The sequence below is a fragment of the Mirounga leonina genome, unplaced genomic scaffold (assembly GCF_011800145.1).
Source record: "Mirounga leonina isolate KUSES-001 unplaced genomic scaffold, KU_Mleo_1.0 Mir_169, whole genome shotgun sequence".
In the NCBI taxonomy this organism is placed as follows: Eukaryota; Metazoa; Chordata; class Mammalia; order Carnivora; family Phocidae; genus Mirounga; species Mirounga leonina.
In genome coordinates this window covers 20985380-20999699 of record NW_023270431.1, presented here as the reverse complement: position 1 = coordinate 20999699, position 14320 = coordinate 20985380, and the positions used below count along the sequence as shown (strand labels likewise).

Here is a 14320-nt window from a genome sequence, read left to right as displayed (position 1 = left end):
CTGGTTTCAGCATTTGGACCCACCTACCAACAAGAATATTTCCTGGTTCTTGCTCTAAAAATAAGACCTACTGGAGTGTGTGTACAATGCACCTGTGAAATTGAAGTTGTGCTATCAAGAGCCCATAAAACAAAGTAGCACAAGGAGATTTAGAAAACTTCTTTTCAAAGGATGGAAGTACCACATGTTGCCAAGACCTGACTCACCCTTTTAACTTCAGGCTCTAAATTAGTACAGAAAGTATTCCAGAAAGGGAAAAGATCCTCTGAAAACCTCCTGTTAAAGGAGATTAAACATTAAATCAACAAAGACAAGAGAATGAGCAACAGTTTCATTAAGTGCTCATCTGGATACATAAACTTGGAGGAAAGTGATGAAACAAGCCCTTGATTTTACGTTGTCACTCTTGTTACACCTGAGTGACCCTGAAAGCTTAGAGGGAGAACCAGCTATATGATTTGTAGGGCCCAGAGCAAAAGGAAAATGCAGAGTCCCTTATTTATAAATTGCTGAAAACTTCAAAATAGTGACAACAGAACATTAAAACAAGCATGGGCCCTTCTAAAACTGTAACCCTGTACAACTACAAGGTTGCACACCCACAAAGTGGGTCCTGCAGACAGAGAACTTGTCCTCTGAGTAATGGAAAGAGACCTGAGAGAAACTGTGGCTGAATTACATGCTCTCAGGCATCATTCCTCCTGGGCAGAGTGTCCTAGAAAGCTCCAAGATCCCACAAAGTGTTATTCTATTCTGGTATTGCTTAGAGAGGAAAAGAGCAATTTCTCCTGTAAGATGTAATCCTGAACTGGACTTGTGCAAATATGTCTGTTTCCTTGGGAGATTCACAAGCTTTCTACCCCGTAACTGGTACATTTTTTTTTTTTTTAAAGATTGACTGGGCCCAATTAACCTAACCAACTGGATTGATCCGAAAAGATAAATCTTGCAGGAGTGGACCCAGTAAGAAATCTTCAGGCCTTACCAAGTTCCTCATTAACAACAGTCCATTTCCAAATCTGGCAATATGCTTTTGATTCAGCACAAGCAGTGATAGATAATATACCAAAAGGAAAATTCAGAAGCGTAAGTGGGCTCAGTAAGAGTCAAAGCTGTTTTCCATAAAATGTAGGACTGTGCTCTCTGAAGGTAGGAGTGATAGCCCCAATCTTTTTTTAAAATTATTTTTATTTGAGTGTAGTTAACACACAGTGTTACATTAGCTTCAGGTGTACAACACAGTTATTTGACAAGTTTATACGTTACGCGATGCTCACCACAAGTGTAGTCACCATCTGTCACCAGACAATACTATTACAGTATCATTCACTATATTCCTAATTCTGTGCCTTTTACTCCCATGATTTATTCATTCCATAACTGGAACCCTGTATCACCCACTCCCTTTCACCCATTTTGCCCACTCCCCCACCCCCACCCCTTAGGCAACCATCAGTTTGTTCTCTGTATTTACAGGTCTGACTATGCTTTTTGTTTGTTTATTGTCTTGTAAAAAACTCAACTCCCATCCGAGAAACAATCATAATGTCACCACCTGTCAGGGTGCAGAACCAGTTTCATCCACTCACCCTACCCTCTCTTACTCATTACCACCATGAAACATAAACAATTAAAAATAATGCCAAGAGCAAAACCAACAATCCTTATCACAATTAATAAGACAACAATTAGATATAACCAAGTTTTTTACACATTTCTCTCCAGAAACCATAATCTTTGTCCTGAATTGCATCTTCCTGGTAGACTAATGGCCCCTGATATGCAAAGGAGTACAGAAGGCAGTCCTGAGCTCATCAGATAGAAGCAGAAGGCTCTTACCCATGCTCTCTTAATATTTCCTGCATCTCTCTCTCTCTCAGTGGAAAACATGAGAGGAACAGAACCCCCTTCAAACAATGCTGATTTAGAGGAAATTAAAGTGATAAATGGACTCCATCTGTCATCTAGTGTGGCTGTTCTTACTGCTGTTATTATTATTAAATACTGCAAATGAATCATTTCTGCTCTCAGAACCATTACAGTGACAGGGGAATACTGACCAGCATCCATCCCTACATCCCAATCCATAGTATGGTCATCGCTGAAATAAAAGTAAAGTTTTTTTAAGACTTCTGACTGAAAGCTTCCTTTCTAGATGAAAAAGTGACTTAGTACTTCTCCTTTAAAAGACAAACTGACTTCCAATTTTCCCAAAGACTGAGCATTTAGTCCTTACCTTCAAAGAAAGTAAAATCTCTATCAAATGATAGTAATAATATCTTGTTGTCATCTTAAGTAGGAGTTTTCCCAATAATTGATCTGGGCTACAACATGTTTAAAAAAACAGAGTTTTCCAGCACCTGAGAAATGTATAAGTTGTATGAGGAACAGCAATATATCTGCACAAAGTGGGAAGGAATGACAAGATGCTAAGCAACAGCCAAACTGAAGAAAACTCATTTAGTCTATAAACTTGTCAAGTCACTAAGTTGTACACCTGAAACTAATGTAACATTCCGTGTCAACTATAGTCAAATTTTTTAAAAAAGGAAAACTTGTTTGTTCTAGCTGCAAAGTATCTATGCAGAGATATCAGAAGATAGGGTGTCAGACTGGACTTCTAGGAAGCAGTGGAGCAGAGAAACAGAGAAAATGTCCAATTCTCAGAGGGAGAAGAGACAGCCCAGGCTCAAAGCCTGGGACTAAGGTATGAACCTCCAGAGCTTTAACCCCAAGCCTGACTCTAGGGCATCCTTCTCTGACCCAGCCTCATACCTCTAGTAGTGAAATCAAGCCCTGACTCTTCAACTTCAGTCACAGTCCCAACTGGACTTGGCTGAATTCCCTCCATCTGCTTCTCTTGGGTTTCAAAGGCTTCTGGTTCTAGACTCTGGCTTAGTCAAGCCCCTTAGACCTGTCAGCAGATCTTGGCAGCCCTGCTTTGGCCCTTGCTGCTCTCCATAAGGCCTTTGATTCTGAGTCATCCATTAGCCTCAACAAATTAGCTTCACCTCACCCCCCACCCAGTGCCCCCTACTCCTAACTCCAACCCTAGGATGCATGATGCGTTTAGCCAGTATTACTCTTAGCTGAGTTTACCTCACCATAATCCAATGGGGAGGTTGGAGTTATCAAACACAGAAAAAGAATTTTAAAAAACCGTAATAGTCATTGAAGAAAAACTTCTATCTCAGAAGCCAAGGTAAAATCAACACAGACCACGGTTTGGTAAACTCTGGCTTATTATGTACAAAATGTTACCATAGAGAACACCTCAACTGTTTGACTTTTTAATAATACAAATATGTGCATGTAAGTACACCTCCAGGACAGTCAGGGAGAGTGTATTTATTTCCATTTTAAACATAACTGCTTCACTATTTTAGGGTGCCAATATTGTGAATTTTACCTTGCTGGGCACTGGGCATTTTTTTATTCCTATAAGAATTACTTTTTTCAATCCTTCAATTCCACTTCTAGGTTTATACCCAAAAGAACTGAAAGCAGAAATTCCAACAGATAATTGTACACCAATGTTCATAGCAGCACTATTCACAATAATTAAAAGATGGTGTATTAGTTAAGATTCTCCAAAGAAATAGAATGAATATGGTATCTATCTATATTTACACATCTATATGTCTGTATCTACTATCTATATATAGCTAAATCTATAGCTATATATTATATAGAGAAAGAGACTTATTTTAGGAATTGGCTAACATGATTATAGAGGCTGGCAAGTCCAAAACCTTCAGGATAAGCCAGCAGGTTAGAGATTCAGGAAAGAGATGATGCTGCAATTTAAGTCCAAAGGCAGTCAGTCTGCCGGCAAAATTCTCTCTTGTCAAAGGGAGGTCCGTCTTTTTCTATAAAGGCCTTCAACTGATTAGACAAGGCCCATCCACATAATGGAGACCTATTTGCCTTACTCAAGTCTACTGATTTAAATGTTAATCTCGTCTAAAAAATACCTTCTCGGAAACATCAAGAATAAGCTTTTCCTTATTTGGTTAGTGTGGCCTAGCCAAGTTGGCACAAAAAATTAGCCATCACAGATGGGAACAACCCAAATGTCTTCAACAAACGAATGGATAAACTAAATGTGATATACACATACAACGGAGTATTATTCAACCTTAAAAATACATGCTATAACATAGATGAACCTTGGAGACATTATGCTGTGAAATAAGCCAGTCATCAAAGGACAAATATTGTATAATTCCACTTATATGAGGTACATAGAGTAATCAAATTCCTAGAGACAGTACAATGGTGGTTGCCAGTCAGGGAGGGTAACAGTTATTGTTTAATGACCATGGAGCTTCATTTTGGTGAAAAAGTTCTGGAGATAGTTAGTTGTGATTGCTGCACAACAGTGTGAATGTATTTAATGCCACTGAACTACACACTTACACATGGTTAGAATGGCAAATTTTATGTTAAGCTTTTTACCACAATAAACAATGAATTGCTTATATGTATAGGCTTTACTATGAGCCAGATACTATGCTAAATTCTTTATATGGATTTTTCTCATTTTATGACTATTGCTATCCCCTACTTTATAATAATAAATACAATATAATAAAGCCTCCTAGAGAAAGTGACTTATTCAAGGTATACTAGTAAGAAGCAGATCTGGGATTGAAACCCTCACAGTCTGACTCCAAAGTCTACGTGCTCAGTCAGAGTGCTATACTGAAAAGACTGAGTACATTAACATAATGAAGTAAAAAGCAGATTAAAATATTTTTCAAATACTATTTTAGAGTTGATACAAGACTTAAAGAATATAAAAGACTTGAAGAATGAAGTACCAAAAAGATGTAAAATCCAGACTAGGTATAAATAATAATGGGGCACCTAAAATAACCCTGCATCGACCTTCATCATAAGAAGTTCTTATCCCAAAACCATACCATCTCCAGGAATAAGACAAGAAACTTTAATGCCCAAGAAATAGAAGTAGAATATTTACCTGACACCGGCCCCATTTTTCCACAAGCCTTGGAACATTTCAGTTTCTCTATTTTTTTTAAATAAATATGTTGTGGTTCCAAACCACAATATTTTCAATATGAAAAACAGAGCTTTTCCACCATTTTCATGAATAAGATAAGGTTGTCCACTCTTGCTACTTTTATTCAACCAGAAGTCCTAGCCACAGCAATCAGACAAGAGAAAGAAATAAAAGGCATCCAAATTGGTAAGGAAGAAGTAAAACTTTCACTATTTACAGATGACATGATACTATATAGAGAAAACCCTGAAGACTCCACCAAAAAAATACTAGAATTTATAAAGGAATTCAGTAAAGTTGCATGATATAAAATTAATATACAGAAACCTGTTGCATTTCTATATACTAATAATGAAGCAGCAGAAAGAGAAATTAAGAAAACAATTCCATTTATAATTGCATTAAAAAGAATAAAATAAATATAATAGAATAAAATAAAATAAAAAGGAATAAACTTAACCAAAGAGGTGAAAGATCTATACTCCAAAATATCAAACACTGCTGAAAGAAATTGAAGAAGACACAAACAAATAGAAAAATATTCCATGCTCATGGATTGGAAGAACCAAACTGTTACAATGTCCATTCTACCCAAAACAATCTACGTATTTAATGCAATCTCTATCAAAATACCAACGGCAGGGGCGCCTGTGTGGCTTAGTCGGTTAAGCGTCTGCCTTCGGCTCAGGTCATGATCCCAGGGTCCTGCGATAGAGCCCCACATTGGGCTCCTTCCTCAGCAGAGAGCTTGCTTCTCCCTCTGCCTGCCATCCCCCCTGCTTGTGCTCTCTCTCTCTCTCTGTCAAATAAATAAATAAATAAATAAATAAATAAATAAATAAATAAATAAAATCTTTTAAAAAAAACACCAATAATATTTTTCACAGAACTAGAACAAATAACCCTAAAATTTGTATGGGACTTGGAATAGCCAAAGAAATCTTGAAAAAGAAGAACAAAGGTGGAGTTATCACAATCCCAGATTTCAAATTATATGACAAAGCTGTAGTAATCAAAACAGTATGGTACTGGCACAAAAACAGATACACAGATCAATAGAAGAGAATAGAGAGCCCAAAAATAAATCCACACTTTTATGGTCAATTAATCTATGACAAATGAGGCAAGAATATACAATAGGGAAAGACGGTCTTCAATAAATGATGCTGGGGGGCGCCTGGGTGGCTCAGTTGGTTAAGCGACTGCCTTCGGCTCAGGTCATGATCCTGGAGTCCTGGGATTGAGTCCCGCATCGGGCTCCCGGCTCGGCGGGGAGCCTGCTTCTCCCTCTGACCCTATCCCCTCTCATGCTGTTTCTCTCTCTCTCTCAAATAAATAAATAAATAAAATCTTTAAAAAAAAATTAAAATATAAATAAATAAATAAATAAATAAATAAATAAATAAATAAATAATGCTGGGAAAACTCGACAGTTACATGCAAAGAATGAAACTGGACAACTTTCATACACCATACTCAAAATTAAAAACAGATTAAAGACCTAAATGTGGGACCTGAAACCATAAAACTCTCAGAAGAAAACATAGGCAGTAATTTCTTTGACATCGGCCATAGAAACATTTTTCTGGATCTGTCTCCTAAGGCAAGGGAAACAAAAGCAAAATTAAACTATTGGGACTACATCAAAATAAAAAGATTTTGCACAGCGAAGGAAACTATGAACAAAACAAAAAGGTAACCTACTGAATGGGAGAATATATTTGCAAATGATATATCCAATAAGGGGTTAATATCCAAAGTATATGAAGAGTTTATACAACTCAACCCCCTCAAAAAAAAAAACAAAGAAATAATCCAATTTAAAAATAGGCAGAGGACCTGAAGAGACATTTTTTTTCTAAAGAAGACAGATGCTCAACATCACTAATCATCAGGGAAATGACAACTGAAACCACAATAAGATATCACTTCCACCTGTCAGAAAGGCTAGAATAAAAAAGGCAAGAAACAACAACTGATGGCAGGGATTTGGAGAAAAAGGAACCCTCTGCAGTATCGGTGGGAATGCAAACTGGTGCAGCCACTGTGGAAAACAGTATGGAGGTTCCACAAAAAATTAAAAATAAAATTATCACATGATTCAGTAATTTCACTACTGGGTATTTACACAAAACAAATGAAAATACTAACACAAATATATATATATATATATATCCCTATGTTATTGCAGCATTATTTACAATAGCCAAATTATGGAAGCAACCCAAGTGTTCTTTGACAGATGAATAAATAAAGATGTTCTATATATACACAATGGAAGATTACTCAACCATAAAAAAGAAAGAATGAAATCTTGCCATTTGCACCAACATGGATGGACCCAAAGGGTATAATGCTAAGTGAAATAAGTCAAACTAAGAAAGACAAATACCATATAATTTCACTCATATGTGGAATTTTTTTAAAGATTTTATTCATTTATTTGACAGAGACACAGCAAGAGAGGGAACACAAGCAGGGGGAGTGGGAGAGGGAGAAGCAGATTTCCCACAGAGCAGGGAGCCCCATGCAGGGCTCAATCCCAGGACCCTGGGATCATGACCTAAGCCGAAGGTAGATGCTTAATGACTGAGACACCCAGGCACCCCTCATACTGGAATTTAAAAAACAAAACAAATGAACAAAATAAAAAGTCAAACAAAAGAATAGACTCTTTTTTTTCCCCTGAGGTTAGTGAACTTTTATTTATGTTTTATTTTATTTTATTTTATTATGTTATGTTAGTCACCATATAGTACATCATTAGTTTTGATGTAGTGTTCCATGATTCATTGTTTGCGTATAACACCCAGTTCTCCATGCAATATGTGCCCTCCTTAATACCCATCACTGGGTTAACCCATCCCCCCACCCCCTCCCCTCTAAAACCCTCAGTTTGTTTTCATAGTTTCTCATGGTTCGTCTCCCCCTCCGATTTCCTCCCCTTCATTTTTCCCTTCCTTCTCCTAATGTCTTCCATGCTATTCCTTATGTTCTTCAAATAAGTGGAACATATGATAATTGACTTTCTCTGCTTGACTTATTTCACTTAGCATAATCTCTTCCAGTCCCATCCAGGTTGATGTAAAGTTGGGTATTCATCCTTTCTGATGGCTGAGTAATATTTCATTGTATATATGGACCACATCTTCTTTATCCATTCATCTGTTGAAGGGCATCTCGGCTCTTTCCACAGTTTGGCTATTGTGGACATTGCTGCTATGAACATTGGGGTGCATATGGCTCTTCTTTTCTCTACATCTGTGTCTTTGGGGTAATTACCCAGTAGTGCAATTGCTGGGACACAGAATAGCTCTATTTTTAATTTTTTGAGGAACCTCCACACTGTTTTCCAAAGTGGCTGTACCAACTTGCATTCCCACCAACAGTGAAAAGGGTTTCCCTTTCTCCACAACCTCTCCAACATTTGTTGTTTCTTGCCTTGTCAATTGTTGCCATTCTAACTGGTCTAAGGTGGTATCTCAGTGTGATTTTGACTTGAATTTCTCTGATGGCTAATGATGATGAACATTTTTTCATGTGTCTATTAGCCATTTGAATGTCTTCTTTTAAGAAGTGTCTGTTCATGTCTTCTGCCCATTTTTTGACTTGATTATTTGTTTTTTGGGTGTTGAGTTTGAGAAGTTCTTTATAGATCTTGGATATCAGCCCTTTGTAGTGTCATTTGCAAATATCTTCTCCTATTCTGCGGGTTGCCTCTTTGTTTTGTTGGCTGTGTCCTTTGCTGTGCAGAAACTCTTTATCTTGATGAAGTCCCAAAAGTTCATTTTCACTTTTGTTTCACTTGCCTTTGGAGATGTATCTTGAAAGAAGTTGCTGTGGCCAATGTTGAAGAGTTTATTGCCTATGTACTCCTCTAGGATTTTGATGGATTCCTGTCTGACACTGAGGTCTTTCATCCATTTTGAGTTTATATTTGTGTATGGTGTTAGAGAATGGTCAAATTTTATTCTTCTGTATATAGCTGTCCAATTTTCCCAGCACCATTTATTGAAGAGACTGTCTTTTTTCCATTGTGTATTTTTTCCTGCTTTGTTGAATATCATCCTCAATGGGGAAAAGATGAGAGCCTTTCCCTTAAGATCAGGAACACTACAAGGATGCCCACTCTCACCACTATTGTTCAACATAGTACTAGAAGTCCTAGCAACAGCAATCAGACAACAAAAAGAAATAAAAGGTATTCAAACTGGCAAAGAAGAAGTCAAACTCTCTCTCTTTGCAGATGACATGATAATTTATGTGGAAAATCCAAAAGACCCCACCCCCAAATTACTAGAACTCATACAGTAATGTGGCAGAATACAAAATAATGAGAGAAATCAGTTGCTTTCTTATACACTAACAATGCAACTGTAAAAAGAGAAATTAGAGAATCGATTCCATTTACAATAGCACCAAAAACCGTAAGATACCTCAGAATAAACCTAACCAAAGAGGTAAAGGATCTATACTCCAGGAACTACAGAACACTCATGAAAGAATTGAAGAAGACACAAAAAGATGAAAAAACATTCCATGCTCATGGATCGGAATAATAAACATTGTGCTGCACAGAGCAATCTCTACCTTCAACGCCATCCTGATAAAAATTCCAATGACATTTTTCAAAGTGCTGGAACAAACAAACCTAAAATTTGTATGGAATCAGAAAAGACCCCGGATGGCAAGGAAATGTTGAAAAAGAAAAACAAAGCCGGGGGCATCACATTGCTTGATTTCAAGCTATATTACAAAGCAGTGATCACCAAGACAGAATGGTACTGGCACAAAAACAGACATATAGACCAATGGAACAGAATAAAGAGCCCAGATATGGACCCTCAACTCTATGGTTAAATAATCTTCAACAAAGAATAGACTCTTTTTTTTTTTTTAAAGATTTTATTTATTATTTGACAGAGAGAATGAGAGAGAGAGAGCATATGAGAGGGGGGAGGGTCAGAGGAAGAAGCAGACTCCCCGCCAAGCAGGGAGCCCGATGCGGGACTCGATCCCGGGACTCCGGGATCATGACCTGAGCCGAAGGCAGTCACTCAACCGACTGAGCCACCCAGGCGCCCAAGAATAGACTCTTAAATACAGAAAACAAATTGGTGGTTGCCTGAAGGGATGTGAATGGGGGAGGGGTGAAATAGATAAAGAGAACTAAGAGTACACTGACTGTGATTAGCACTGAGTAATGTATAGAATTGTTGAATTATTTTACAACTGAAACTAATATAATACTGTGTGTGAATTATATTTCAATTTAAAAAATTGTGGTCCCATTTATATTTTCACATTATATTTAGATCTATACCTGTGAGTAGATCCTTACAGAAGGACTGAAAGGATATAGACCAAACCAGTAACAAAGGCTCCCTCTGGGCAGAGTAGTAGAATGAGAAGAAAGCAGGTAAATAAAGGGGAAACCATTGCTCCTAACTCTTAAACACTTTCAGTTGTTCAAAAAGGATAATAATTCAGCTAATATTTACTGAATGTCTACTATATATCCAGGTATTATGGTGGGTTTTGTTCAAACAAGATGAAATGACAGAGTGTTTGCCTGCAATGAGCCCCATCTAATAAACACATAAAATGTCTTCTGCCTCCACGCACAGCACATGCCATAGACATGACTCATGTCAATATTCTGGACCCTCCAGGAAAATTTTACCATCTCGATTCTTCAAATGGGCCCTCCCCCTCCAATGATCCTGCTCCCATGGACTTCTTGACTATCATCATGAAAAGCAGGAGCAGAGTGTAGCCTAGTGGTTAAGGCTTGGGCTCTAGGGTTAGACTGGGTGTGCATCTGCCATTTGTTCACTGTGTGACCTTGGGCCAGTCTCTTAATATGCCTGTGTCTCTGTCTCCTCCGGCAATAGGTACCAAACCTAGGTTGGTAAGAGGATTACATGAGCTAAAATATGCTAAACACTCAGAATAATGTTTGCCATGTATTAAGTGGTCAGGAAATGTTAGCCATAGTGTCTCAAAGAGTCATCTGCAAGCAACAGACTGTCCCAGAGATGAGGACAGAAGAAAAAAAGATCATCCAAGGAAACTTAGAGATAATTTTACAGATGACAGCACAAAGAAGGGCATAATGGCTCCCTGTCTTGCCCACGGTCACACAGGTGGTCAGCAGCAGTGCCAGGGCCAGAATTCAGGTTCTCTCTGCCCCAGCACAATGCCCTCAAGGAAGAGAAAGCAGGAGAGCTCCAACCTGACTCTCCACTTATATATACATTACAGGTCTCATCTACTTCCATAATTGTGAACTACAAAGTTACAAGTATTAACGTGTGAAGAGATGATTCTCTCAGCATGGGGAGAAAGAGCTACTCTGCAGACACTGTGTGTATGGGAGGAAGGGAGAGTTGGAACAATCACATCCATGTCAAAGACTTTAGGGGAAGGCCTATTTCTAAAAAGTATGAGGGATAATAGCTCAGAATGCCAGACCACTTCAGCAGAGCTCCCAGACAGACATCACGCAGTCTAAAAGGTATGGCCCAGGCTCACCGCTCAGTCCTACCCACACAGCCTGCAGGCCCTGAAGGGAGGTCACAGAAGTAGTGGAGTGGATGGAGAGCCAGGGAGCGTATGCTGGGCAAGAGGTGGAGCCTGGACCCCAGAAAGAGATTGTTCCAGAAACACCTCCACCATATAACTGCTGCCATTTCAGCCCACCATCTCCCACCCATCTATGTCCCAAGCCTCCCCTTCCCCACCAGGCTTTCCATACCATCCTCTCTCCTACCTCTCCTACCTGTTCAACCCTTCCACCCATGCACCTCCCACAGATTATCCTGCATCACAACCCATTGTCCCCAAAGATAGATCCACATTTTCCAGCCTCAGTGCTTTGCCCATGTTTTCCCTTTCTCCTAGAATCCCTGCCACCCGCTCTTCCATGATCCCTTTCCTCTCAACCTGACCTGTTCGGCAAAGTCCTTTCCCAGAAAACCAACCCTTCTATGAATCCATCCTACAACAAGAAGTCCTCCTTCCATTCTCTGCACTCCCAGAAACTTTTAGCTCTTTCTCTGGCACCTGATAAATTCTACTCTCCTCTCAAGACTCTCTCTCCTTTACAGACTTATATAGTGCATCATTAACAAGAGGTCAGCATTCAGTAAATGCTAGTTGCTAATTCAGAGGTCCGAATGGTGGCTGGGAAACTGACATGCAGTGGAGGAAGCTGAGAAGGGAGGAAATAAAGAGTGAGGACAACAGCAAAGACGTACTATGTGCCAGAACTATTGTTTAACCTATGTTAACTCACTTAGTCCTCAAGACAACCCATGAGGTAGGTACTATTAATATCTCCACATTACAGGGCGCCTGGGTGGCTCAGATGGTTAAGCGTCTGCCTTCGGCTCAGGTCATGATCCCAGGGTCCTGGGATCGAGCCCCGCATCGGGCTCTCTGCTCCATGGGAAGCCTGCTTCTCCTCTCCCACTCCCCCTGCTTGTGTTCCCTCTCTCGCTGTGTCTCTCTCTGTCAAATAAATAAATAAAATCTTAAAAAAAAAAAAATCTCCATCAGGCACAGATGGTCTGACTAACTGATCCAAGGTTCAAACAGTGGGGTTGTGAGTTGAACCATCCCACGGGCTCTTTCTATTATTTCTCTGCAGCACTGTTCTTCTAACCCTGCATCCCTGAAAACCACTTCAGCTGTTCCATCCACTGTTCGCACTACCATTCTGATTCAAAAACACTCTGCAACTTGCAATTATGGCACCAAACCCCCACCTATTCCTTTCTGAGCCAGAAATTACACATCAATTCTGGCCAGATCTGCTATGACAGTAAATAATATATGACAAAGTCTCAAATCCAAAACATTGCTTAAACAAAATTATAGATATTTTGAATGGAATGGGCCTTAGGCCATTCACCTAGCTCAGTATTTGCCATCATTTCCCTTTCTAAGTCCTGAAATATGTGACACAATTATCTGCAAGTATACACATCTACTATCACTCTAAATATTATTTTGATAGAATTATGGGATTAACATACAATTATAAGGTCATCGATGCATACAATTGTCTGTCACATATTTAATGAGCTTTTTAACAATCATAAAGGAATTTGATCTCCCACTATGGACAGGAGAACATAGAGAAGATATATTTGGGTTACAAACATGTGAATACATGTTAAGTGAAACAGCAGTTACCTATAGAATTCAGAATGTAAGTTAATATTAAGCATCCTATTAACAGAAGCAGAAGTTCTATTAATTTAGAATAAGTCTGATAACTTTCTCAATATTCTATCCAAACATTCAGGGAAGGGGGGATGGATAAAGATTTCAGCTTTACAAATGTACACTCTGTTCCCACAGAAAGAAAATAGGAAAATAAATTCATCAGTAGATTCAACTCTTAGGTTTGGAGAGGCTTACAACGGGATGCCAGTTAAATTTCTGTTCCCAGGAAATTTTAAAATAACACACACGTAACCAAAAAACTAAATTGTTAGCAAAGCAGAAGGAAAGGAAGCCGGGGGTCTGTGCAGTTTGTGGCAGCAAGCGATATTTTCATCTCTCTGATGAAGAGCAGATAATGAGAACAGCAAAAAGACGCAGGAGAGAGATCACAGCGGGAGAAATAAGATATCCAGCACGTCTCCAAAACTTACCCAACTTGGTCTGTTTACTCAACACTATTTTTCTCACTTTGCCAGTTTTAAATCAGACAGCGGCTGGGCTTTTGTTGTTGCTGTTTCTGTTCTTTTGATCCCAGAGCCCCATGAAAATTAAACTGTGTGCTGGATGGGATCTGGCCCCGTCTCAATTAGCGGGGAGGGGGGGAAGTTTTAAGCTTGGATCCTCGGTTGCTTCTTTGGGAATATGAATAATAAGTGGCTAGCAGGAGAGAACGTGGGAGACGTGCCCAGCTGACGTCGGGCCCGCGAAGGGGCCACACAGTTCCTCGGCGCAGCTGTCCAGATGTGCTTCATCTGGTTCCCCCGCAGGGCACGAACCTCGGCGGGCCGACTACCCGGAGCTCCAGCTCATTGGTGGCCGCGACTCCTCGCTTGCCTCCTATTGGCCAGCCAGCCCGCCACTCTCGAGGGTTTCGGCCCGCCCCCGCCCGCCGGGCTAGCTCGCTCCATCCTCGAGAGGAACCTGGAAGTGCAGCGCGGGCGCTGATGTGGCACTCAGCAGCGGCAGCGGCAGCGGGCCCGGGAGGGGCCCGGGATCGAGAGGGGGTCCTGCGTACCCAGGATTTACCCCTGCCCTGGCCCCCGTTATGCCCATGCTTTTAGG

General features: G+C 39.8%; 1 protein-coding gene across 2 annotated transcripts in view; it reads right to left on the bottom strand.

Moving 5' to 3' along the window:
- The window catches only part of TMEM45A (transmembrane protein 45A), a 69132-nt gene extending 55023 nt beyond the window's left edge, over nt 1-14109 (bottom strand). Inside the window, exon 1 of one of the 2 annotated variants that reach the window (XM_035015240.1) lies at nt 13690-14109. The gene's annotated coding sequence lies outside the window, so the exon portion shown is untranslated. The remainder of the gene's footprint in view (nt 1-13689) is intronic. The other variant, XM_035015239.1, reaches the window with a different exon arrangement.
- Between the last annotated feature and the right edge of the window lie 211 nt (nt 14110-14320).